This window comes from Mustelus asterias, chromosome 8, assembly GCF_964213995.1.
Source record: "Mustelus asterias chromosome 8, sMusAst1.hap1.1, whole genome shotgun sequence".
Lineage (NCBI taxonomy): Eukaryota > Metazoa > Chordata > Chondrichthyes > Carcharhiniformes > Triakidae > Mustelus > Mustelus asterias.
In genome coordinates, this window is record NC_135808.1 from 88,747,942 (window position 1) to 88,772,058 (window position 24,117).

At 43.9% G+C, this 24,117-nt stretch overlaps 1 protein-coding gene across 1 annotated transcript in view; it reads right to left on the reverse strand.

The window, feature by feature from the left end:
- The window catches only part of ptger3 (prostaglandin E receptor 3 (subtype EP3)), a 65,441-nt gene that overhangs the window by 40,360 nt on the left and 964 nt on the right, over nucleotides 1-24,117 (reverse strand). The window lies entirely within an intron of this gene.

The following is a 24,117-nucleotide window of genomic DNA, read 5'->3' on the forward strand; positions in this document are numbered from 1 at the left end:
AGAGACAACAGCCTCTATCTTGGGTGGGTCAGTCGCTATTCCGTCCTGTGACACTACATGTCCAACGTCGGTGACAGAAGTCCTGCCAAACTGGCACTTGTCAAGCGACAGCTTCAGACCTTCTTCTTGCAGCCGGTCGAGCACTTTGAGCAACCGCTCCTCGTGTTCTTCGAGGGTTCGTCCAAACACAATGAGGTCATCCAGGTACACCAACACCTCCAGAAAGTTCATGTCGCCGACAGTACGTTCCATGATTCTCTGAAAAGTGGCCGGTGCTCCTGAAATTCCCTGAGGCATGCGTTCGAACTGATAAAAGCCCAACGGGCAGATAAAAGCGGTCTTCTCCTTGTCAGCCTCACTCATGGGTATTTGATAGTACCCGCTCCTCAGGTCGAGGACTGTGAACCATTTACTCCCAGACAAGCAGTGAAGAGCGTCTTCTATCCTTGGGACAGTGTACTGGTCCGGTATTGTTCGAAGGTTAAGGGTTCGGTAGTCCACGCACATTCATACCTTCCCTGACTTCTTGCGTACGACTACTATTGGCGATGCGTAGGGACTACGCGATTCAGAGATGATGCCATGGCTCCATAGTTCCTGTAGGTGCTGGCGCACATGCTCAAAGTCAGCAGGCGACAAGCGACGTGATCTCTCTCGGAAGGGCCTTGCATCCTTCAGTCTTATTTCATGTCTGGTGCTTTTAGAACAACCTACATCCCACTCGTGCTGCAAGGAGACCTCCTTCCTCTCCATCATTTTCTCACAGAGACGCCTTTTTGCCTCCTCTGGCATAGGAAAGGCTCCGAAATCAAAAGATGAAGGGGTCAGTTTGATTGCACCTTCATCTGCACACAGTGCCCTCGGCAGAGAAACAGGGGCTACTGGAAAAATGTGGGCTAGTGGAGTCCCACGTTTCAAGGAGATTTCTCTGGATGACAGGTTCTTCACAGTCACAGTAATGCGTCTGCTGGAAACAACTGATGCAAGATGAACCTCAGGCCTCACCCACAACTCTTCAGGGGAAAAAGTGTCATTAGGCTGATCTATCAGGGCTAGCTGGTCTGTGAAATCACCAGGAAACTTTGGGAGGCCAGTGACTTTAAACACTTGTCCTGGTTGCAAGGTGATTGGCTTGTGCTGGGTAAATCACACAGTACCATGCTTGTCTACCCCTTCTGTGGTTTCAGACTGGGCGAGTGTCTCATAAGCTTCTCGGAGGACGGGGTGTATGGTCAAAGTACCCAAGAAGCGTTCTCCTGCTTGTTCTTTACAGGACTCAACCAACTTTCTCACCAGCCGGGTATTTGTCCCCACCAGCACGGCAATGTTGTCATCTTTCACAGGGTCAGGACATACTAAGGCCAAAGTGTCAACTGTCTGCGGCACTCCGGTTACAGTGGCAGTGAACCCGAGTTGTATGGACAAGTAGCCATCATATGGGTATTGGTGAGAGCTTAAACCCCATATTTCCAGGTCTTCAAGTGGCTGGAGAGGTAAGTATTTCAGGTAGGTGTCATAGAAGTTGCGATACAAAATGGTTACTTGGGAGCCACTGTCAAGCAAAGCTCTTGCATAAACTCCTTCTATTTGCACAAATAATCAGAGATGGGCCCCACTAATCCTGCAGGTAACTGTTTTGAGCCTTGCTTTGCTGGGGGTGGACATTGGGTGGAACGTATTTCACACGGAACCAAGCACCGTTCCTTCACCTGGCTCCTGGGAAGTTTCCCTGCTGTCTGCTTGCTTTGATCAGCTTCTGATTCACTTTCCTCAGATCTTCGGGTTCTTTGCACTCTCTCCTTGTATGCCCATCTTGCCCACACCTGTAGCAAAAGATTCCTGCCGGCAGTGGTTTGGACATTTTCACTTGGGGCGATGCGTCCCGAACAGCAGCTTCTGGCGCTTGCTGTACGGACCCAGTTCTTGCTGTCGTACTTTCAGATATAGGGGTAGCTGGAATGGCGCTCAACAGTCTAGCCACCTGAGAAGTCAGTTCCCTTACCTCATTTCGTAGGCTGTTCAACTCAGACGTAACTGAGGAGTGCGATACAGTGGCGGTGGCTGCGGTAGCAGTAACTTTCACCCCTTCTCTGGCGCTAATCCAATTTTCTTCCTCTCTTACCTCCCGCATCAGCTGGGAGAAGGAAGGGGGTTTGTCCAGGGTGTGGCTCATCCTTACACGCAGAGCAACCATGTCTCGAGTGAGTGCACCCTTGACTAGCTGTTCCATCCGAGCTCGATTCATGTCTGCAGCCGTAATTCCTCCCGTAAGAAGAGCATGATGGAGAAGTTTGTCAAGGCCTTATAGAAAAGCAGAGAGTTTTTCTCCTTCATTCTGGTATGTTGTCTGAACTTGGCCAAGATGTCGGCTCCACTCTCTGTGGTGCCGTAACATGTGTCCAGAGCAGATAGATAATTGGTGGCCGTAGCAGTGGGAGTGCTAACTTTCAAAAATCGGACGATGTCAGCAGCAGGCCCTTTTAAACTCTCCACTATACGCTGTCTCTTGGCGGCGTCAGTGCATTGCCACTTACTGATCGTCTGGGTAGCCTGCTCCATCCAGGCATCATATTCTTCCTCACCCGGGGGTAGAGGTTTCAGTCCTGAAAACAGTCTCAGCTTTCTGTAGCTAGGCCCATCGGTAGACACTTGCTTGCACTTGTCCACGAGTTTGCCAATAGCCGTCACTAAATCCATGTTCACGTCCACTTTGGGAGCTTGATTTTCTGATACTATGGCCTGAAAATCCTCCATTGACTTGCCTTCCTGTTGTAGTAATAACAACAGCTTTGCATGGAAAGCGTCCTCTTCAGGAACAGCATCCTGTGTGTCCAAGCTTTCTAGCGTGTGCACAGCCCATGGCCCAGCTTCTCCTTCAATACCTACATCTGGAGGTACAGTGTCAGGGGTTAAATCAATGCTAGTCTCCACTAGTATGAACAACTGTGTGCCAGTAGAATCCCCACGGCAACCACAAATCTTGGTGCGACCAAAGACTTTCAACTGTGTTTAAGACCCGAGCAATGGTCTCCTCACTGGTATCTATTGGCACATTGCTCAGTAATATGCCACGAGAAAGACTGATATTCTTTTGGTGGCTTCAATCAGCAGCCTGAGAAAAATCCATGGTCTTAAGTGACCTACTAACACTGAAAAAACTTTTTTTTTGTGCTGTTGTAATTACTGAGTTACTGAGTTAACTGTTACTGACTGACGAAAAGAAGAAAGAAAAAAATATTTGACCTGTCTGGTAAACAGGAAATATCTCAGCGGTGCCTCCAAAAATGTAATCCCCTGCTGACAACTATATGCTCTGACCAGCTGAGTTAAGTAAAGCTGTACCTGGGATGTGCTTGATGTTATAAGGGACTACTGGAAAATGTTCAATTAACAGGATCCTGAGTTCTTAGCGGTTGGTGTTGAGCTAGGCTAAATTTCCTATTTACCAATAAATGTCAGTACAGGCGTGAATGAAAAGGATTAGTGTATGCAGTTGCAATCTAGAGTAATAACCTATTAATAATAGTGCGGTGCCTCCTAAAATGGTAAGTATGTAAATCTTATAATAAGAAAAGGTTCAGGACAACCATGCAAAAGGAATAACAAAAATAAATTTATTTTCTTGCACTGTAAAGAGTCCCAAACTAAAGATTTTTCAATTAAACAGTTTCAACCCTGAGAAATGTTCGAAATATTACCAAGCGCTTGGATTTATAAACGTTGGGGCCCATACGTTGGTGACATATGAAGAAAACATGCCCTCAACAACACACTGCTGATACCGTTCAGTGTCTGATAGTACAGTCTCCAGTTACTCACGCAACCACGACACACACAGTCCAGAAGGGTCTGCGAGCGGGAAGATGATGCAGCAGGAAAAAAATGCAGCAAGCTGTCCGTGTAGTGACGCAGGTCCAGTGCGCTGAAGTCTGTCCTCCTCGGCAGTGCTACTTAGCAAGTTAGCTTCAGCTAATCCTCGTTCTCTCCGTCTTCTCAGTGAAAACTACGCCCGGTGTTTATAGCTGACTGTCCCTCACCGACAGTTTCTAGCAGAAACGTCCACGCTTGAGAGTACAAGACAATGCGCTTTACACTTTTTCTCAACAGTAATGAAAATAACAAACAAATAGGGGCGGCACGGTAGCACAGTGGTTAGCACTGCTGCTTCACAGCTCCAGGGACCTGGGTTCGATTCCCGGCTTGGGTCACTGTCAGTGTGGAGTTTGCACATTCTCCTCGTGTCTGCGTGGGTTTCCTCCGGGTGCTCCGGTTTCCTCCCACAGTCCAAAGATGTGCCTGTTAGGTTGATTGGCCATGCTAAAATTGCCCATAGTGTCCTGAGATGCGTAGGTTAGAGGGATTAGTGGATAATTATGTAGGGATATGGGGTTAGGGCCTGGGTGGGATTGTGGCCGGTGCAGACTCGATGGGCCGAATGGCCTCTTTCTGTACTGTAGGGATTCTATGATTCTATGACTAAACTTTGCTGCCTTTCACTTCAAACTGGAAAAAACGAGTTACTAAACTGCGACAAACACGAGCTTTAACTGCACAGTAATATTTGTGCCCATACTGTGAAGTATGTTAGTCTACAAATATTATTTGCCTCGACGTTAAAACTGGGTTTTTACCGCATGGAAACAGCTCCTCTTCCCCACGTGTGTCTCCCCACTGCAGCTTCCTCTGCCTCCCGCCGTTTTTTTTCCCTCCCCCTAAGTAATCTGATTGGCTTAAAGTGCAGCTCTCCAGAAAACGGATTGGCTTAGCTTACATCACTCAAACAAACAGTATCTGTTCACGGTATTGGGCCCAGTAAACAGAATATTGAAACTCACAAGAAACAAAGAACAATGGTAAATGTCTTCTTCATTAAATTTACCCATATTTCAAGAAAACACATTCTTTTCATGTTTCTTTCATTTATCCTTTTTTCAGGCCCCTACACCCGCATAAGAGATTATTGTGCAAGATTAAAGCACATGGGATTGGGGGAAGTGTATTGAGATGGATAGAAAACTGTCTGGCAGAGAGGAAACAAAGGGTAGGAATGAATGGGTCATTTTCAAATTAGCAATCGGTAACTAGTGGGTGCCATAGGGATCGGTGCTGGGACCCCAGCTATTAATGATTTGAATGAGGGAATAAAATGTAACACCTCAAAGTTTGCAGATGATACCAAGTTGGGTGGGAGGGTGAACAGTGACGAGGATGCAGAGATCCTTCAGAATGATCTGGACAGGTTGGGTGAGTGGGCAAATCAATGGCAGATGCAGTATAATTTGGATAAATGTGAGGTTATTCACTTTGGAAACAAAAACAAGAAGGCAGATTACCACCTGAACAGCTGTAAATTGGGAGAGGGGAGTGTGCGGCGGGACCTGGGTGCCCTGGTGCACCAGTCGCTGAAGGTAAGCATGCAGGTGCAGCAGCCGGTAAAGAAGGCTAATAGTATGTTGGCTTTCATTGTGAGAGGTTTCGAGTACAGGAACAGGGATGTGTCGTTGCAATTATACAGGGCCTTGGTAAGGCCACACCTAGAATATTTTGTGCAGTTTTGGTCTCCTTTTCTAAGCAAGATGTTCTTGCTTTCGAGGAAGTGCAGCAAAGGTTTACAAGGTTGATTCCATGGATGGCAGGACTAATGTATGAGGAGAGATTGACTAGGTTAGGATTGTTTTTGCTGGAGTTCAGACGAATGAGGGGGGGTTCCCATAGAGACTTATAAAATTCTAACAGGACAAGACAGGGTAGATGCAGGGAGGATATTCCCAATGGTTGGTGAGTCCAGAACCAGGGGTCACAGGCTGAGGATTGGGGTAGATCATTTAGAACAAAGAACAAAAAAGAAATAACAAAGAAAATTACATCACTGAACAGGCCATTCGGCCCTCCAAGCCTGTACTGACCATACTACCCGACTGAAGTAAAACCCCCTACCCTTCTGGGGACCATATCCCTCTATTCCCATCCTATTCATGTATTTGTCAAGACACCCCTTAAAAGTCACTATTGTATCTGCTTCCATGACCTCCCCTGGCAGCGAGTTCCAGGCACCCACCACCCTCTGTGTAAAAAACTTGTCTCCTACATCTCCTTTAAACCTTGCCCCTCGCACCTTAAACCTTTAGGACGGAGGTGAGGTGACATTTTTTCACCCAAAGAGTGGTGAGGCTGTGGAATTCATTGCCACAGGAAGGAGTTGATGCCAAAACATTGAATGTATTCAACAGGTGGCTAGATACAGCACTTGGGGCAAATGGGATCAAAGGTTATGGGGAGAAAGCAGGCTTAGGCTATTGAGTGGGATGATCAGCCATGATTGTAATGAATCGCAGAGCAGGCTCAAAGGGCCAAATGGTCTCCTCCGGTTCTTAACTTCCATGTTTCTATGTTTAAGCTGTTTCCTCTGGCCCTCATAGTTTGATATCAACAGCAAATCTGACCACATTACACTGAGTTTGGGTCTATTACAATATGCCTTTTGAAAGTCCAGATACAAGTGGTAGAGATTAATCTGGGCCTATTTTTGGGTCTGGAATTAACACTGTGTTGATAGTGCTACACATGCATCCAACTGGGTGGTCAATTTCAGGCTCACTAAAATAAAATTGTGTACACTGCCAGCAAATATCATGCTTCGTCTAGCATTGTGTTCTTTTGTGTAGAAGAATACTGGGTCACTTGCCTCAATGGCCCGAGAGTGAGTTTGTGGATTGGGGTTAAAGCATGAAACAGATAATTGCACTCACTGTGGAGTCACAGAAGCACTCCTGTCCTTTGGTCTTCCAAAGGAAGGGTTTAGTTGGCAGCTGCTGCTCGGCCATAATGACCACTGAAAAATCCTGGGTAATGAAGGTCCAACTCCTGACCTAACCATTGGTCCAATTCAGGAAGAGGATTAAGACAGGAGTTGTATCATTTCACTGTGTAAATGAGGGATCAACCAGCCACTGCAAGTCACCTCTAGACAGGGCTAAAAAATAGCCTGATTGAATGGTGGGTTGGCCAGTTTTCAGATAAGCTTTAAGCACAGCTTGCTGGTCCCCAAAACTGGACTGCAGAAAATAGGCACCAATTTGTATTCAGCCACTTCATGGGGCACAGTCTAATCCAGATGTTACTTTCCCAAAGAAATTCAGCAGCTTGGGCAATCATACACTTGGCAGGAGAAAGGAGGATGCAGAGACAGAGAGCAGCAGCTAAAAGAGCAAGAAACAGGAGAACCTGGAGATAGATAGCAGCAGCTAAGAGAATGAGAGAGAGGATGATGCAGAGACAGATAGCAGCAACTAATGGAGCGAAAGAGAGGATAATTTTAGTAATTGTAAGGTTTTATCAGTGGTAGTAAGGTTTAATAATATTCAGAAAGGTTATTAGGTTGGTTGGTGAGCATATCTTAACTAGAGAATTTCAATGGGGTAAGTAGAGCATTTATTGAAATAATAAGGATATAAGCACAGGCAGGACTAGAGACATTCATTAAAATGTAATCATTAAATTAATTAATTAAACACTATAAAAGGTGGCAAGGCAGGTGATATCTTGCGACCACAGAATGTGCGTTTGTGGCTGCTGTGTGATCCAAAGCAAATACGTCCGCAGTAAGTGTCTGTGGCTGGAGGAACTTCTGTTCAAAGTCACATCAGGGAGGGGGGAGGTTCCCTAGACACTGGAGATGATCACACCTCTTAGGATAGGGTCATCTGACTTGGTCCATGGTCAAGGAAAGGAGGGTGTGACCCTTGCAGTTACCCAACTGGTTTGAGATTCCTGCAGCTTGTATGACAAAATTAAGGGTTACAGGGTTGATGAACAAACTGACCATGGCACTGTGGGACAGGATGCCAGCCAAGTGCAGGAGTTAATAGGAATATAGTAGGCATCAGTATAGTCAGGGCGACAGACACAGCTCTATGTAGCCAAAATGTGAATCCAGCAGGCTGTGTTGCTGGCCCAGTGCCAGGATTTGAGACATAAGTGCTGGGGTGAAACTTGCAGTGGGAGAGGGAGGATCCAGTTGTATAGGTCCACATATTTAGGTCCAGGAAAGAGGTTCTGCTTAGAGAATATGAACAGTTAGGGGCTAAATTGTCAAGCAGAAATTCAAAGGCAATAATCATTAGATGTGTGGCTCAAAGATTGGTGTGAGAAGAATGGGTTTCAATTCACCAGTACTGGGGAAATAGAAAGTTGTACCATTGGCGGACGGCATGGTGGCACTGTGGTTAGCACTGCTGCCTCACAGTGCCAGGGACCCGAGTTCGATTCCCGGCTTGGGTCACTGTCTGTGTGGAGTTTGCACGTTCTCCCTGTGTCTGCGTGGGTTTCCTCTGGGTGCTCTGGTTTCCTCCCACAATCCAAAGATGTGCAGAGTGGTGAATTGGCTATGCTAAATTCTCCCTCAGTGTACCTGAACAGGCGCCAAAATGATTAGGGGATTTTCACAATAACTTCATTGCAGTGTTAATGTAAGCCTACTTGTGACTAATAAATAAACTTCACTTTAACTTTTGACATGGTCTTTACATGAACTGTGCTGGGACCATTGCTGGCACATCCTCTTACTGGGGCGGTAGAGAGGGCTTTAAACGAAATAGTGGGGCCAACAAATCAGGTAAGGGATGATGAGATAAAGAAAAGAGAGGGGACAAACCAAGAGGGCAACTGATAATTTGAGTGTGGCAGGAAGGGACAGAGCACTTAAGAGCACAGTAGCAGATAAAGTTTGGAGTCATGAAAATAATTGAAAAAGGCACTCTATCTGAATGCAGATCTAGTATTATGCAATGAGAAAGGGCTGATGAATAATCTTGTTGTAAAGAAGCTTCTAGGAAATGGTGACCATAATGCAATAGTATTTTAGATTCTGTTTGTATTTCAATCTGAAACTTGGAGTCTTAAATCTAAATAAAGGAAGCTGCAAAGATATGAAGGGCAAATTGGCTGGGTAAATTGGGAAACAACATTAAAATATATGATGGTAAACAGGCAATGGTTGGCACTTAAAGAATTAATACATGGTTTACAAAACAAATTTACATTCCTTTGAAGTAAAAAAAACTCAACAGGTAAAGTGATTCAATCATGGTTATCAAGAAAAGTTAAGGATTGTATTAAATCAAAGGAAGAGGTGTATAACATTGCCAAAAGAGTAGTAAGCAAACATTTTAGAAATTAGCAAAGGAGCACCAAGAGACTGATAAAGAAAGAGAACATAGAATTTGAGTAAACTAAGGAGAAACATAAAAACAAACTGTAAAAGCTTCTATAGGTATGTAAAAAGGAAAATATTAGCAATGGCAAATGTGGGCTCAAGACAGGCAGAGACAGGAGCATTTATAATGGGCCGTTAGCAAATGACAGAGAAAGTAAACAAATATTTTGTGTCTGTCCTCATGGAGGAAGATAGCGAAATTGTCCCCGGAGCACTAGAGAATCAAGGGACTAGCAAGAACGAGGAGCTGAAAGAAATTAGTTTTCGTAAAAAGATAATACTGAAGAAATTAATGGGATTCAATGTTGATAAATCTCCTGGATCTGATGATCTACATCCCAGAGTGTTGAATGAAATGCATGTAGAGATAGTGGATGCATTGGTGATCATCTTCCAAAATTCTTTGGATTCTGGAATGATTCCTGCAGACTGGAATGCAACAAATATAACCCCACTCTTTAGGAAAGGAGAGAGAGTGGAAAAGGGGAACTATAGACCTGTTAGCCTGACATCAGAAGTAGGGAAAATGCTCAAATCTATTATTTAGGATGTGATAACTGGGCACTTAGAACATAACTTAGGACGGGGTGCACCTGAACCAGAGGGGCACCAATATCCTGGGAGGGAAATTTGATACGGCTCTTCAGGGGGGTTTAAACCAATTTGTCAGGGGGGTGGGAAAAGGAGTTGTAGTCCAGAAGTCAGTGTTGAGGGTAGTGAGGTATTGGGGAAGGTATCAAGGTCAAGGGTGGGTACCAGTAGACAGGAAGGTGGGTTGAAGTGTGTCTACTTCAATGCAAGGAGCATCCGGAACAAGGTAGATGAACTTGGAACATGGATTGGTGCTTGGGACTACGATGCTGTGGCCACTAAGGAGACATGGGTAGAACAAGGACAGGAATGGTTGTTGGACGTTCTGGGGTATAGATGTTTCAGTAAGTGTAGGGAAGCTGGTAAAAGAGGTGGAGGAGTAGCATTGTTAATTAAGGATAGTTTAACGGCTGCGGAAAGGCACTTCGGGGGGGATCTGCATACTGAAGTTAGAAATAGGAAAGGAGCGGTCACGTTGTTAGGAGTTTACTATAGGCCCCCAAATAGTAATAGAGATGTGGAGGAAGAAATTGCTAAGCAGATTATGGATAGGCGTGGGGGTCACAGGGTAGTTGTCATGGGGGACTTTAACTTTCCAAATATTGATTGGAACCTTTGCAGGTTGAATAGTTCGGATGGGGCAGTTTTTGTGCAGTGTGTGCCGGAGGGTTTCCTGACACAATATGTGGATAGGCCGACAAGAGGTGAGGCCACATTGGATTTGGTACTGGGAAATGAACCGGGCCAAGTGTTAGATTTGGTTGTGGGAGAGCACTTTGGAGATAGTGACCACAACTCGGTGTCTTTTGTTAATGCAATGGAGAGGGACAGGGCCGTATGGCAGGGCAAGGTTTATAATTGGGGGAGAGGTAATTATGATGCGATTAGGCAAGAATTAGGGGGCATAAGATGGGAACAGAAACTGTCAGGGAAAGGCACTAATGAAAAGTGGAACTTTTTCAAGGAACAAATACTGTGTGTCCTTGATAGTTATGTCCCTGTCAGGCAGGGAGGAAATAGCCGAGTGAGGGAACCATGGTTCACGAAAGAGGTGGAATGTCTTGTAAAAAGGAAGAGGGAAGCTTATGTAGGGATGAGGAAACAAGGTTCAGATGGCTCGATTGAGGGTTACAAGTTAGCAAGGAATGAGCTGAAAAAGAGGCTTCGGAGAGCTAGGAGGGGGCATGAGAAGTCCTTGGCGGGTCGGATCAAGGAAAACCCCAAGGCTTTTTACTCTTATGTGAGGAATAAAAGAATGACCAGGGTGAGGTTAGGGCCGGTCAAGGACAGTAGTGGGAACTTGTGTATGGAGTCAGTAGAGATAGGAGAGGTGATGAATGAATACTTTTCTTCAGTGTTCACCAAGGAGAGGGGCCATGTTTTTGAGGAAGAGAAGGTGTTACAGGCTAATAGGCTGGAGGAAGTAGATGTTCGGAGGGAGGATGTACTAGCAGTTTTGAATAAACTGAAGGTTGATAAGTCCCCTGGGCCTGATGAAATATATCCTAGGATTCTTTGGGAGGCAAGGGATGAGATTGCAGAGCCTTTGGCTTTGATCTTTGGGTCCTCACTGTCCACGGGGATGGTGCCAGAGGACTGGAGAGTGGCGAATGTTGTTCCTCTATTTAAGAAAGGGAATAGAAATGACCTTGGTAATTATAGGCCGGTTAGTCTTACTTCGGTGGTTGGTAAGTTGATGGAAAAGGTCCTTCGGGCTGGGATTTATGACCATTTAGAAAGATGCGGATTAATCCAGAATAGTCAGCACGGATTCATGAAGGGCAAGTTGTGCCTCACAAATTTGATAGAGTTTTTTGAGGAGGTAACTAAGTGTGTTGATGAAGGTAGGGCAGTTGATGTCATATACATGGATTTTAGTAAGGCGTTTGATAAGGTCCCCCCATGGTCGGCTTATGATGAAAGTAAGGAGGTGTGGGATAGAGGGAAAGTTGGCCGATTGGATAGGTAACTGGCTATCTGGTCAAAGACAGAGGGTGGTGGTGGATGGAAAATTTTCAGACTGGAGGCAGGTTGATAGCGGAGTGCCACAGGGATCAGTGTTTGGTCCTCTGCTCTTTGTGATTTTTATTAATGACTTAGAGGAGGGGGCTGAAGGGTGGATCAGTAAATTTGCTGATGACACCAAGATTGGTGGAGTAGTGGATGAGGTGGAGGGCTGTTGTAGACTGCAAAGAGACATAGATAGGATGCAAAGCTGGGCTGAAAAATGGCAGATGGAGTTTAACTCTGATAAATGTGAGGTGATTCATTTTGGTAGGACAAATTTAAATGTGAATTACATGGTCAAAGGTAGGGTTCTGAAGACTGTGGAGGAACAGAGAGATCTTGGGGTCCATATCCACAGATCTCTGAAGGTTGCCACTCAAGTGGATAGAGCTGTGAAGAAGGCCTATAGTGTGTTAGCTTTTATTAACAGGGGGTTGGAGTTTAAGAGCCATGGGGTTATGCTGCAACTGTACAGGCCCTTGGTGAGACCACATTTGGAATATTGTGTGCAGTTCTGGTCACCTCACTATAAGAAAGATGTGGAAGCACTGGAAAGAGTGCAAAGGAGATTTACCAGGATGCTGCCTGGTTTGGAGGGTAGATCTTATGAGGAAAGGTTGAGGGAGCTAGGGCTGTTCTCTCTGGAGTGGAGGAGGTTGAGGGGAGACTTAATAGAGGTTTATAAAATGATGAAGGGGATAGATAGAGTGAACGTTCAAAGACTATTTCCTTGGGTGGATGGAGCTATTATAAGGGGGCATAACTATAGGGTTCATGGTGGGAGATATAGGAAGGATGTCCGAGGTAGGTTCTTTACGCAGAGAGTGGTTGGGGTGTGGAATGGACTGCCTGCAGTGATAGTGGAGTCAGACACTTTAGGAACATTTAAGCGGTTATTGGATAGGCACATGGAGCACACCAGGATGACAGGGAGTGGGATAGCTTGATCTTGGTTTCAGATAAAGCTCAGCACAACATCATGGGCCGAAGGGCCTGTTCTGTGCTGTACTGTTCTATGTTCTATGTTCTATAATGATTGGATTGGGCAGAGTTAGTGTGGATTTATGAAAGAAAAATCATGTTTGACAAACTTGTTGGAGTTTTTTGAGGATGTAGCTGGCAGAATAGATAAGGGGTAACCAGTGGATGCAGTACATTGGATATTTAGAAAGCTTTTGAAAAGTCAAAAGGTTAGTCAGCAAAATTAGAGCACTCCTTCGGATTTGGGGTAAGATATTAGCATGAGCTGAAAATTGGCTAACGGACAGAAAACAGTGTCGGAATAAATGGTTATTCTCAAGTTGGCAGACTGGTGAGGTACAGCAAGGATCAGTATCTGGACCACAGCTACTCACAATCCATATCAATAATTTGGATGTGGGGACAAAATATAATATTTTAAAGTTTGCTGATGAAAAAAATTAGGTGAGAATATGAGTTGTGAGGAAGAACTGGGGGACAGTCTCAGAATAAGAGGTGGACCATTTAAGACTGAGATGCAGAGGAATTTCTTCACTTCAGGGTGAAGAATCTTTGTAAATTTCTACCTCAGAGGGCCGTAGATGCTTCGTCATTGAGTACATTCAAGACAGGGATTGATAGATTTCTAGACATGAAATATATCAAGGGATTTGGGGATACTGCGGAAAAATAATATTGAAGTGGAGGATTAGCCATGATCTAGTTGAATGGCAGAATAGGTTTGAGGGACCAAATGGCATACTCCTGCTATTTCCTACGATCCTATTATTGTTCAGATGCACATTTACTTCTGCGAATCAATTCCATACTTTGGCCTTTGTGACTTTTTGAATTCTGAGATCATTACTGTCTCAGTCCAGTAATTTGTTTGTTATGAGTCCTTGTACTCTGATAAGGAAATGCGTTCCATTAGCCAGAGTGGGAACATACTCAAAACCAAAAATAAAAGTCGCCAACAACTAAAAACCGACCTCAGCAATGTTCTAGCAGTGACTCTAAAGTGCAACATGAGTAGGCTCTTTGTCACAATAAATGAGGCAGATTCAATTTCTCTTGAGCCAGAATGGAAAATCAGCAGTATACAGAAAAGACTGATTGTGTAATTGTTGATTCATAGCTAAGAAAGAGGGCTTCTGGCGGCACATGTTAAGTAAATAAATAAAACAAGGAACCATGAATCGTCTGAGCTCTAATTGGATTATTAAAAAAAAATCACAGGAAAATGTAATATGTGTGTTTGATAATCAAAGCATAATTTACCAGCGCCACAAGAAATAAAAGGACCATGTATACACCTTCTGTACAACTGATAACTTTTTCTTTGCTTTTATTTATGAAAACAGGTGATAGAAAACAATGTTAACAAATAGATAAGGAACTGGGTTTCTCTTCTGAAATTATCCACAAAGTATAATGGTGATTAGATTTCAAAAGTACCTCACTGGCTATAAAGCATTATGGGATATCTGGTAGCAATGAAAGGCAATATATAAATGCATGTCTTTCCTTTTTTACATTGAGGGACCATGTACATAAAGTCAAATTAACTCTTAGGCTGGGTGCTATTATTAGGAAATAACTGCTGAACTAGTCCAACATCAGGAATGTCATTATTGCTAGAATAGTAACCCCAAACAACGAGACAAAATACAAGAACATGTAAAAATAAGCATTTGGAGAATTGTGCATGGGGGTTGGCAATTGGTTGAAATGTAGAGAAGAAATAGAGAAATAAAGACTTGAATTTCATAGCACCTTTCACAAACTCAGGACACTGCAGAGTGTTTTACAGTCAATGAAATACTTTTGAATTGTAGTCACTGTTGGAAGATAAAAAATCTGGCAGCCTATTTGTGCACAGCAAGCTCCCACAAGCAGCAATATCACCATGACTGGATAATATGTTTTGGTGATGTTGAAGGAGGGATGGGCATCGGAGATAGCTCCCTTGTTTTTCTTCAGAATAGTGCCACTGGATCTTATACATCCACCTGAAAGTATATGGGGTCTTGAATGCCCCATACAAAAACAGCTCTCTGACAGTTCAGCACTCCCTCAGCACTGTACTCGAGTGTCAGTCTAGAGTTTTGTGTTCAAGTCAGTGGAGAGGAACTTGAATCCACAGCCTTCTAAGAGGTATGAGCACTACCAACTGAGTCAGGGAGCAAGGGTAGATGGCTTGTTCTCTGATTGGTGAGATGTTACAATTCATGTGCATCCCAGGATCCTAGAAACATAGAAACATAGAAAAACTACAGCACAATACAGGCCCTTCAGCCCACAAAGTTGTGCCAAACATGTCCCTACCTTAGCGATTACTAGGCTTACCTATAACCCTCTATCTTACTAAGTTCCATGTACTTATCTAAAAGTCTCTTAAAAGACCCTATCAAATCCGCCTCCACCACCGTTGTTGGCAGCCCATTCCACGCACCCACCACCCTCTGAGTGAAAAACTTACCCCTGACATCTCCTCTGTACCTACTCCCCAGCACCTTAAACCTGTGTCCTCTTGTGGCAACCATTTCAGCCCTGGGAAAAAGACTCTTGACTATCCACTCGATCAATACCTCTCAACATCTTATGCACCTCTATCAGGTCACCCCTCATCCTTCGTCTCTCCAAGGAGAAAAGGCCGAACTCACTTAACCTATCCTCATAAGGCATGCTCCCCAACCCAACATCCTTGTAAATCTCCTCTGCACCCTTTCTATGGCTTCCACATCCTTCCTGTAATGAGGTGACCAGAGCTGAGCACAGTACTCCAAGTGTGGTCTGACCAGGGTCTTATATAGCTGCAACATTATCTCACGACTCCTAAACTCAATTCCTCGATTGATGAAGGCCAGTACACCATACGCCTTCTTAACCACAGCCTCAACCTGCACAGCTGCTTTGAGTGTACTATGAACTCGGACCGCAAGATTCTTCTGATCTTCCACTCTGCCAAGAGTCCTACCATTAATATTATATTCCGCCATCCTATTTGACCTGCCAAAATGAACCACCTCACACTTAACTGGGTTGAACTCCATCTGCCAATTCTCCGCCCAGTCTTGCATCCTATCAATGTCTCGCTGCAACTTCTGACATCCCTCCACACTATCCACAACACCTCCAACCTTTGTGTCATCAGCAAACTTACCAACCCATCCCTCCACTTCCTCATCCAGGTCATTTATAAAAATCGCAAAGAGTAAGGGTCCCAGAACAGATCCCTGGGGCACTCCACTGGTGAGCAACCTCCATGCAGAATGTGACCCATCTATAACCACTCTTTGCCTTCTGTGGGCAAGCCAGTTCTGGATCCACAAAGCAATGTCCCCTTGGATCCCATGCCCCTCACTTTCTCAATAAGCCTTGCATGGGGCACCTTATCAAATGCCTTGCTGAAGTCCATATATACTACATCTACTGCTCTTCCTTCATCAATGTGTTTAGTCACATCCTCAAAAAATTCAATCAGGCTCGTAAGGCATGATCTGCCTTTGACAAAGCCATGCTGACTATTCTTAATCATATTATACCTCTCCAAATGACCTGTACCATGGCCTCAGCTTTTCGCCATATATATCAATGGCAGGGATGAAAGAACAGGGGTGCAAAAATCTATTCTCTTAGTCCAATTTCAAAATGATGTTACATAGACAATGTCAATTTCTTGGGTGCAGACAGTTTTGTGAGCCATTACCAATGTGACCCATGTGGGTTTCTTCCAAGACATCAATGGGAAATACCATGTGGGCCATGCAAGTAGTTGCTTGTGGTGCTGTCTGCCCCAAGGAGAATCAATTTGGTGAACATGGTGCTGCTTTGAAGAGTTTCTACATGAATGAATCTTTAGCCCAGAGAGTTGTGTATTTCCAAATGCCACTGAGGAGACAGAATAAACTCTTTAAATATGATTAGCTTTCAAAGGGACATTGGGCTGGGCAGCTTAAATAAGTTAGCAAACTTATCATTGGTAGAATTTAATGTGGGGAAATATGAAGTAATTCACTTTCGATCCGAGATAGGCTAATCAGAATTGTTTCACAAAGATGAGAAGCTAGGACCTGTGGAAAAGCGATGGGATTTAGGTGTCCATGTACCCAGTTCACTAAAAGCACAGGTACAACATGTGCTCAAAAAAGTTAAGGGAATGTTAGTCTTTGTCTCAAGGGGTTTGGGATTCTTAAGTTAGAAAGTTGTACAGAGCATTGGTCAGATTCCATTTGGAGTATTGCCTTCAGTTTTGATAATGCTTTGACCTTGGAGCGGGTACAGGAAAGATATACCAGAATGATACCTGGGCTAAACAGAGTATTTTGAAAACAGGTTGCATAAACCTGGCTTGCATTTTCTTGAATATAGAAGATTGAGGAATGACTTAACTGCAGTTTTTAATTTAATGAGATTTAATATCATTTATGACTGAAATCAGGAAGTACTTTGTCACAGAAATTGCACTGAAAATCTGGAACTTGCTCTTGCAAAAGGCTGCGAATATCGGGTTAATTTAGCTTTGCTTGACTTAGATTGATTTTTTTTCTTGTGTCAAGATATCATAGTATATAGACAGGCAAATAGAATTGATTAACTGGTCAACGTTGATCTAATAGAATGAACAGGTTGAACAGGTTCAATGGCCTACCATTTTGTTATATCCTTTTACTCCTTTTCTTTACAATTTCTCCATTCTGATTTTAACCATTTTCAATTTAGTTTTAGTCTTGCTAATTAACAAAAAGTTTTTTTTCTTCTGATGTCCTGTCATCATTTCTTTTTTAAAATGGAGAGTGATTACCAAAAATAAAAAGATTCAAAGATTGTTCATATTTGTCCATTGATATCAAAATATTAAGGGAATAGCAATGTGGTACAACAGCAAATTAGAGGTTTCATTGTAAATATGTAATCATGAAACAATGACTGAAGTCTTCAGTACAATTTTTGAATAATGCTTTTGAGATCACATTGATAAGAACTTGGGAATAGCAGTAACAATGCAACCTGTCAAGGCAGATATTGATACACATTTATCGTTGACTCTTAACTGCCCTCTGAAATGGCCCAGCAAGCCATCCAGTTATAATAAGTGGCTATTAAGTCAAAAATGAATGAAAGTGGACAGGCCACCCAGCATCTAGGCACTGGAAATGACAAGCAGCTGAAGCAGCATGTGTTGGACAGAACTAAGTGATTTTAAAACTAACAGATCAGATCATGGCTCTGCAGTTCTACAGCATCCAAATGTGAATGGTGGCAGACAATTAAACAATTAACTAAAGGAGGAGGAGACTCCAAAATATCCCCATCATCAATGATGGGACAGTCCAACACTTCAGTGCAAAGGACTAGGCTGAAGTAAGTGCAACCATCTTCAGCCAGAAGTGCTGAGCGGATGATCCACTTCAGCATCCTTCTGAGGTCCCCAGCATCACAGCTGTCAGACTTCAACCAATTTGATTCATCCCACATCATATCAAGAAATGGTTGGAGGCATTAGATACTGTAAAGGCTATGGGCCTTGACAACATCTTGGCAATAGTACTAAGGACTTGTGTTCCAGAACTAGCTGTGCCCTCAGCCAAGCTGTTCCAGTACAACTATAATGCTGGCACCTACCCAACAATGTGGAAACTTGCCCAGGTATGTCCTGTCCACTAAAAGCAGGACAAATCCAATGCAGCCAAATACCGCTCCATCGGTCTATTCTCAGCAAAGTAATGGAAGGGGTCATGGACAATGCTATCAAGTGGCACTAACTCAGCAATAACCTGCTCATTGCTGCTCAGTTTGGTTTCCACCAGGGTCACTCAACTCTTGATCTCATTATAGCCTTGGTCCAAACATGGACAAAAGAGCTGAATTGGAGATGAGATGAGAGTGACAGCACTTGACATCAAGGTAGCATTTGAGTGTCACATCAAGGAATCCGAACAAAATGGGAATCAGGGGAAAATGCTCCTCTGTTTGGAGTCATACCTGGCACAAAGAAAGATGGTTGTGGTGCTGGAGATTGATCATCTCAGCTCCAGGATATTTCTAGGGTAGTATCCTAGGACCAACCATTTTCAGCTGCTTGATTCATCAATGATCTTCCCTCCATCATAAGATTAGAAATGGGGATGTTTATTGATGAATGCACAATGTTCAGCACCATTCGCCATGCCTCAGATACTGAAGCAGTCCATATCCAAATACAGGCTTGGGCTGATAGGCTCCGCTAAGTGCCAGACAATAACCATCTCCAGCAAAGTATCTAACTATCTCCACTTGACATTTAATGGGAGTACTATCACAACCACTACCAACTAGAAGGACAAAGGCAGCAGATACATGGGAACACGCCACCTGGAGGTTCTCCTCCAAGCCACTCATCATCCTCACTTGGAAATATATTGCCGTTCCCTCATTGTCGCTGGGTTAAGGCCCTAGAACTCGCTCCCAAACAGCACTGTCGGTGTTCCTAGAATACAAAGACTGCAGTAGGTCAAGAGGGCAGCTCACCACCACCTTCTCAAGAGCAATTAAAGATGGGCGACAAATGCTGACCCAGCCAATGATACCCACATCCCATGAATGAACTTAAACAAAGTCAACAATTCAATGAGATCATAGCTGAATGGCATTTTAACTCCATTCACCTACGTTTGCACACATCAGAAAGCTCTGATTCGAAAGTCAATTCCCCTTGATCTGGAATAACTTACCAACAGGGAAAAAAAACTATTCATTCTTTCTACCCTACAAATTCCTTTCAAAATTTCAATAAAACCTCAATCGAATCAACCCCATAACCTATATATTCCAGGAAGTACAAATGCAATTTACACAATTCCTCATTTGGAGCCTGATAACAATTTGTTGAGTTTGCACTGCCCTGCTTCCAAGTTAATATAACCTTTCTAGGGTGCACTGGCTATAGCTGTAAACAATACTGAGAACGTGGCCTAACCAAATCTTCATTTAGCAAAACTTCATCCCTTTACATTATAGCCCAATAGGTATGAAGGTTAACATGCCACCCATCTTTTAAATAATACCTTTACCTGACAAATTCGGACTGACTTGCTGACTATTTCCAACATTTTGTGCTTTCCAACATATGTGTATTTTTCCATTTAGACTAATACATCCTGCTATGAAAGTGCTAAATGTATATTATGGAATTACATTGTATTTACACAGAAAGAGACCATTTGGCCCAATAGGTCCTTGCTGCTGTTAATGCTTCATATGAGCCTTCTCCCAACCCTCTTTATCTAACTCAATCAGCATAGCCATCTACACATTTCTAGCTTTCCCTAAATATATCTATGATATTCATCTCAACTTCTCTCCTAGTAGTGAGTTCCACATTCTAACCACTACCTGGGTGAAGAACTTCCTCCTGAATACTCTATTGGTGACTATTTTACACTCATGGTCCCTAGTTTTGATCTCAAAGAACAAAGAACAATACAGCACAGGAACAGGCCCTTCGGCCCTCCAAGCCTGCGCCGCTCATGTGCCCAACTAGACCATTTGTTTGTATCCCTCTATTCCCAGTCTGTTCATGTGGCTATCTAGATAAGTCTTAAATGATTCCAGCGTGTCCGCCTCAATCACCTTGCTTGAGAGTGCATTCCAGGCCCCCACCACCCTCTGTGTAAAATACGTCCCCCTGACATCTGTGTTGAACCTTGCCCCCCTCACCTTGAACCTGTGACCCCATGTGTTCGTCACCTCCGACCTGGGAAAAAGCTTCCCACTGTTCACCCTATCCATGCCCTTTATAATTTTATACACCTCTATTAGGTCACCCCTCATCCTCCGTCTTTCCAGGGAGAACATCCCCAGTTTACCCAATCTCTCCTCATAGCTAAGACCCTCCATACCAGGCAACATCCTGGTAAACCTTTTCTGTACTCTCTCCAAAGCCTCCACGTCCTTCTGGTAGTGTGGCGACCAGAACTGGACGCAGTATTCCAAATGTGGCCTAACCAACTTTCTATACAGCTGCAACATCATATGCCAACTTTTATATTCTATGCCCTGTCCAATAAAGGCAAGCATGCCATATGCCTTCTTCACCACCCTTTCCACCTGTGCTGCCACCTTTAAGGATCTGTGGACTTGTACACCCAGGTCCCTCTGTGTGTCTATACTCCTGATGGTTCTGCCATTTATTGTATAGCTCCCCCTTACATTAGATCTACCGAAATGCATCACTTCGCATTTATCTGGATTAAATTCCATCTGCCATTCCTCCGCCCAATGTTCCAGCCTATTTATATCCTGCTGTATTCTCTGACAATGTTCATCACTATCCGCAACTCCAGCAATCTTTGTGTCGTCCGCAAACTTACTGATCACACCAGCCACATCTTCCTCTAAATCATTTATATATATCACAAACAGCAGAGGTCCCAGTACAGAGCCCTGCGGAACACCACTAGTCACAGACCTCCAACCGGAAAAAGACCCCTCCACTGTTACCCTCTGTCTTCTATGGCTAGCTCACCTTTTATCCCGTGAGATTTAACCTTTTGCACCAGCCTGCTATGAGGGACCTTGTCAAATGCTTTACTAAAATCCATATAGACGACATCCACGGCCCTTCCCTCGTCAATCGTTTTTGTCACCTCCTCAAAAAACTCAACCAAATTTGTGAGGCATGACCTCCCTCGTACAAAACCATGCTGTCTATCGCTAATGAGATTATTCAGTTCTAAATGCGCATATATCCTATCTCTAAGAATCTTCTCCAACAATTTCCCTACCACGGACATCAAGCTCACTGGCCTATAATTACCCGGGTTATCCTTGCTACCCTTCTTAAATAATGGGACCACATTTGCTATCCTCCAATCCTCTGGGACCTCACCTGTGTCCAGTGAAGAGACAAAGATTTCTGTTAGAGGCCCAGCAATTTCATCTCTTGCCTCCTTGAGGAGTCTAGGATAGATGCCACCTGGCCCTGAGGGTTTGTCTGTCTTAATGTTTCCTAAAAAACCTAACACTTCCTCCTTGTAATTGAGATTTTTTCTAATGGGTCAACACATCTCTCTGAGACAGTGCCAGTCAACATGTCCCTCTCCTTTGTGAATACTGATGCAAAGTATTCGTTTAGGATCTCACCTACTTCCTTTGGTTCTAAGCATAATTCCCCTCCTTTGTCCCTGAGAGGTCCGATTCTTTCCTTAACAACCCCCTTGTTCCTAACGTATGTATAAAATGCCTTAGGATTCTCCTTAATCTTGTCTGCCAAGGACATTTCGTGACCCCTTTTTGCCCTTCTAAGTCCCTGTTTGAGTTATTTTCTACTTTCCCTGTATTCCTCCAGTGCTCCATCTGTTTTTAGCTGCATGGACCTCATGTATGCCTCTTTTTTCTTTTTGATTAGACCCACAATTTCACTGGTTATCCACGGCTCTCGAATCCTACCTTTCCTATCCTTCCTCTTTACAGGCACATACCTGTCCTGCAGTCCTAACAACTGCTCCTTAAAAGACTCCCACATGCCAGATGTGGATTTACCCTCGAACAGCCTCTCCCAATCAACAGCCACCAAATCCTGCCTAATCCGGCTGTAGTTAGACTTCCCCCAATTCAGCACCTTACCCATAGGACAACACTCATCTTTTTCCATTACTATCCTAAAGTTTACAGAATTGTGGTCACTATTTGCCACATGTTCTCCCACTGAAATTTTGATGACCTGACCGGGCTCATTCCCCAGTACTAGGTCCAGTATAGCTCCCTCTCTAGTTGGACTGTCAACATATTGTTCCAAAGAACCTTCCTGTATGCATTTTATAAATTCTTCCCTGTCCAGGCCCCCAGCCCTAAGCGATTTCCAGTCTCTCCAAGGGAAATTAAAGTCTCCCACTACAACAACCCTATTTTTTCTGCACCTGTCCAGAATCTCCTTACATATCCGTTCCTCAACTTCCCATGGGCTGTTGGGAGGCCTGTAGTACACCCCCAGCATAGTGACTGCGCCCTTCCTGTTTCTGAGCTCCACTCACAGTGACTCGTTACCCGACCCTTCCAAATTGTCCACCCTCTGTACCGCTGTAATATGCTCCCTAACCAGCATTGCTACTCCCCCACCTCTCTTCGCCCCTCCTCTGTCTCGCCTAAAACACCTATACCCCGGAATATTCAGCTGCCAGTCCTGTCCTTTTAACCAAGGCTCCGTCACTGCAATCACATCCAAGTTCCGCACAGTTCTGGTATCTTCTGTTAGCACTAAGATTGTGAATCTAAGCAACTGCATCTGTAAATGACAACATTAAGGCCCTAAGCTCGTCTGTCTTGCCCGTGACGCTCCTTGCATTGAAGCAGATACATTCCAGACCTCCAGGCCCACTGAGGTCATCCTCCCCCAGAATGCTCTTCCTCTTAGATAGCCTTGTCTTGGCCCCAACCTCGTCCCCAGCTTCTATGCTTATTGACCTATTGTTCTGATCCCCAGCCCCCTGCCACATTAGTTTAAACCCACCCGAACCACACTAGCAAAACTCCCAGCTAGGATATTCGTGCCCCTCCAGTTTAGGTGTAACCCGTCCTTCTTGTTCAGGTGCCATCCTCTCTTGAAGACTTCCCAGTGATCCACGAATTTGAAACCCTCCCTCAAATGGAAACATTCTCTAAGTCCACCCTTTCAAACCCTTAATAATCTTAACCTTTCTATCAGATCACACCTCAGCCTTCTTTTCTCTGGAGAAAATAGCTCCAGGCTGTTCAGTCTTTCCTGATACATATAAATCCCCAGTTCTGGTATCTTCTGTTAGCACTAAGATTGTGAATCTAAGCAACTGCATCTGTAAATGGCAACATGACAAATAGTGGCATGTGTGTATACGTGTCCTCACATTTACAAAGCTGTCTAGCCATCTTATTTCCGGATGGAGTATCCTATCTAATAATGAATGAGTCCCGGGTGTTACAGGTACCCTGAAGGAAGGTGAGTCCGATCATGGAGCTCAAATACCGCAGTAACTAAGGCTTTATTTGAACAGATTGTCCCGTCCAATGTAGCACTGCTTATTCTGGGGATCTAAAGTGTAACATTCTTTATAGTTACTGGGAAATAACTAGCAACTGGAAAAATGTTTTATTCCAGCTCAAGACCACGGTATATAAAACGGATGTTTTACTACTGAATCATCTTAAATCCTCAAGTTAAGAAATAAATTGCTGGAAAATCTCAGCATGGAAGGTTTTCACCAGAGATTTTCCAGCGTTTTCTCTTTTGGTTTTAGATTCCAGCATCCGCAGTAATTTGCTTTTATTAAGAAATAAGTTTACTGCCATTATAAATAAACGGCAATTCGGTATGTTTAGAATGTAAA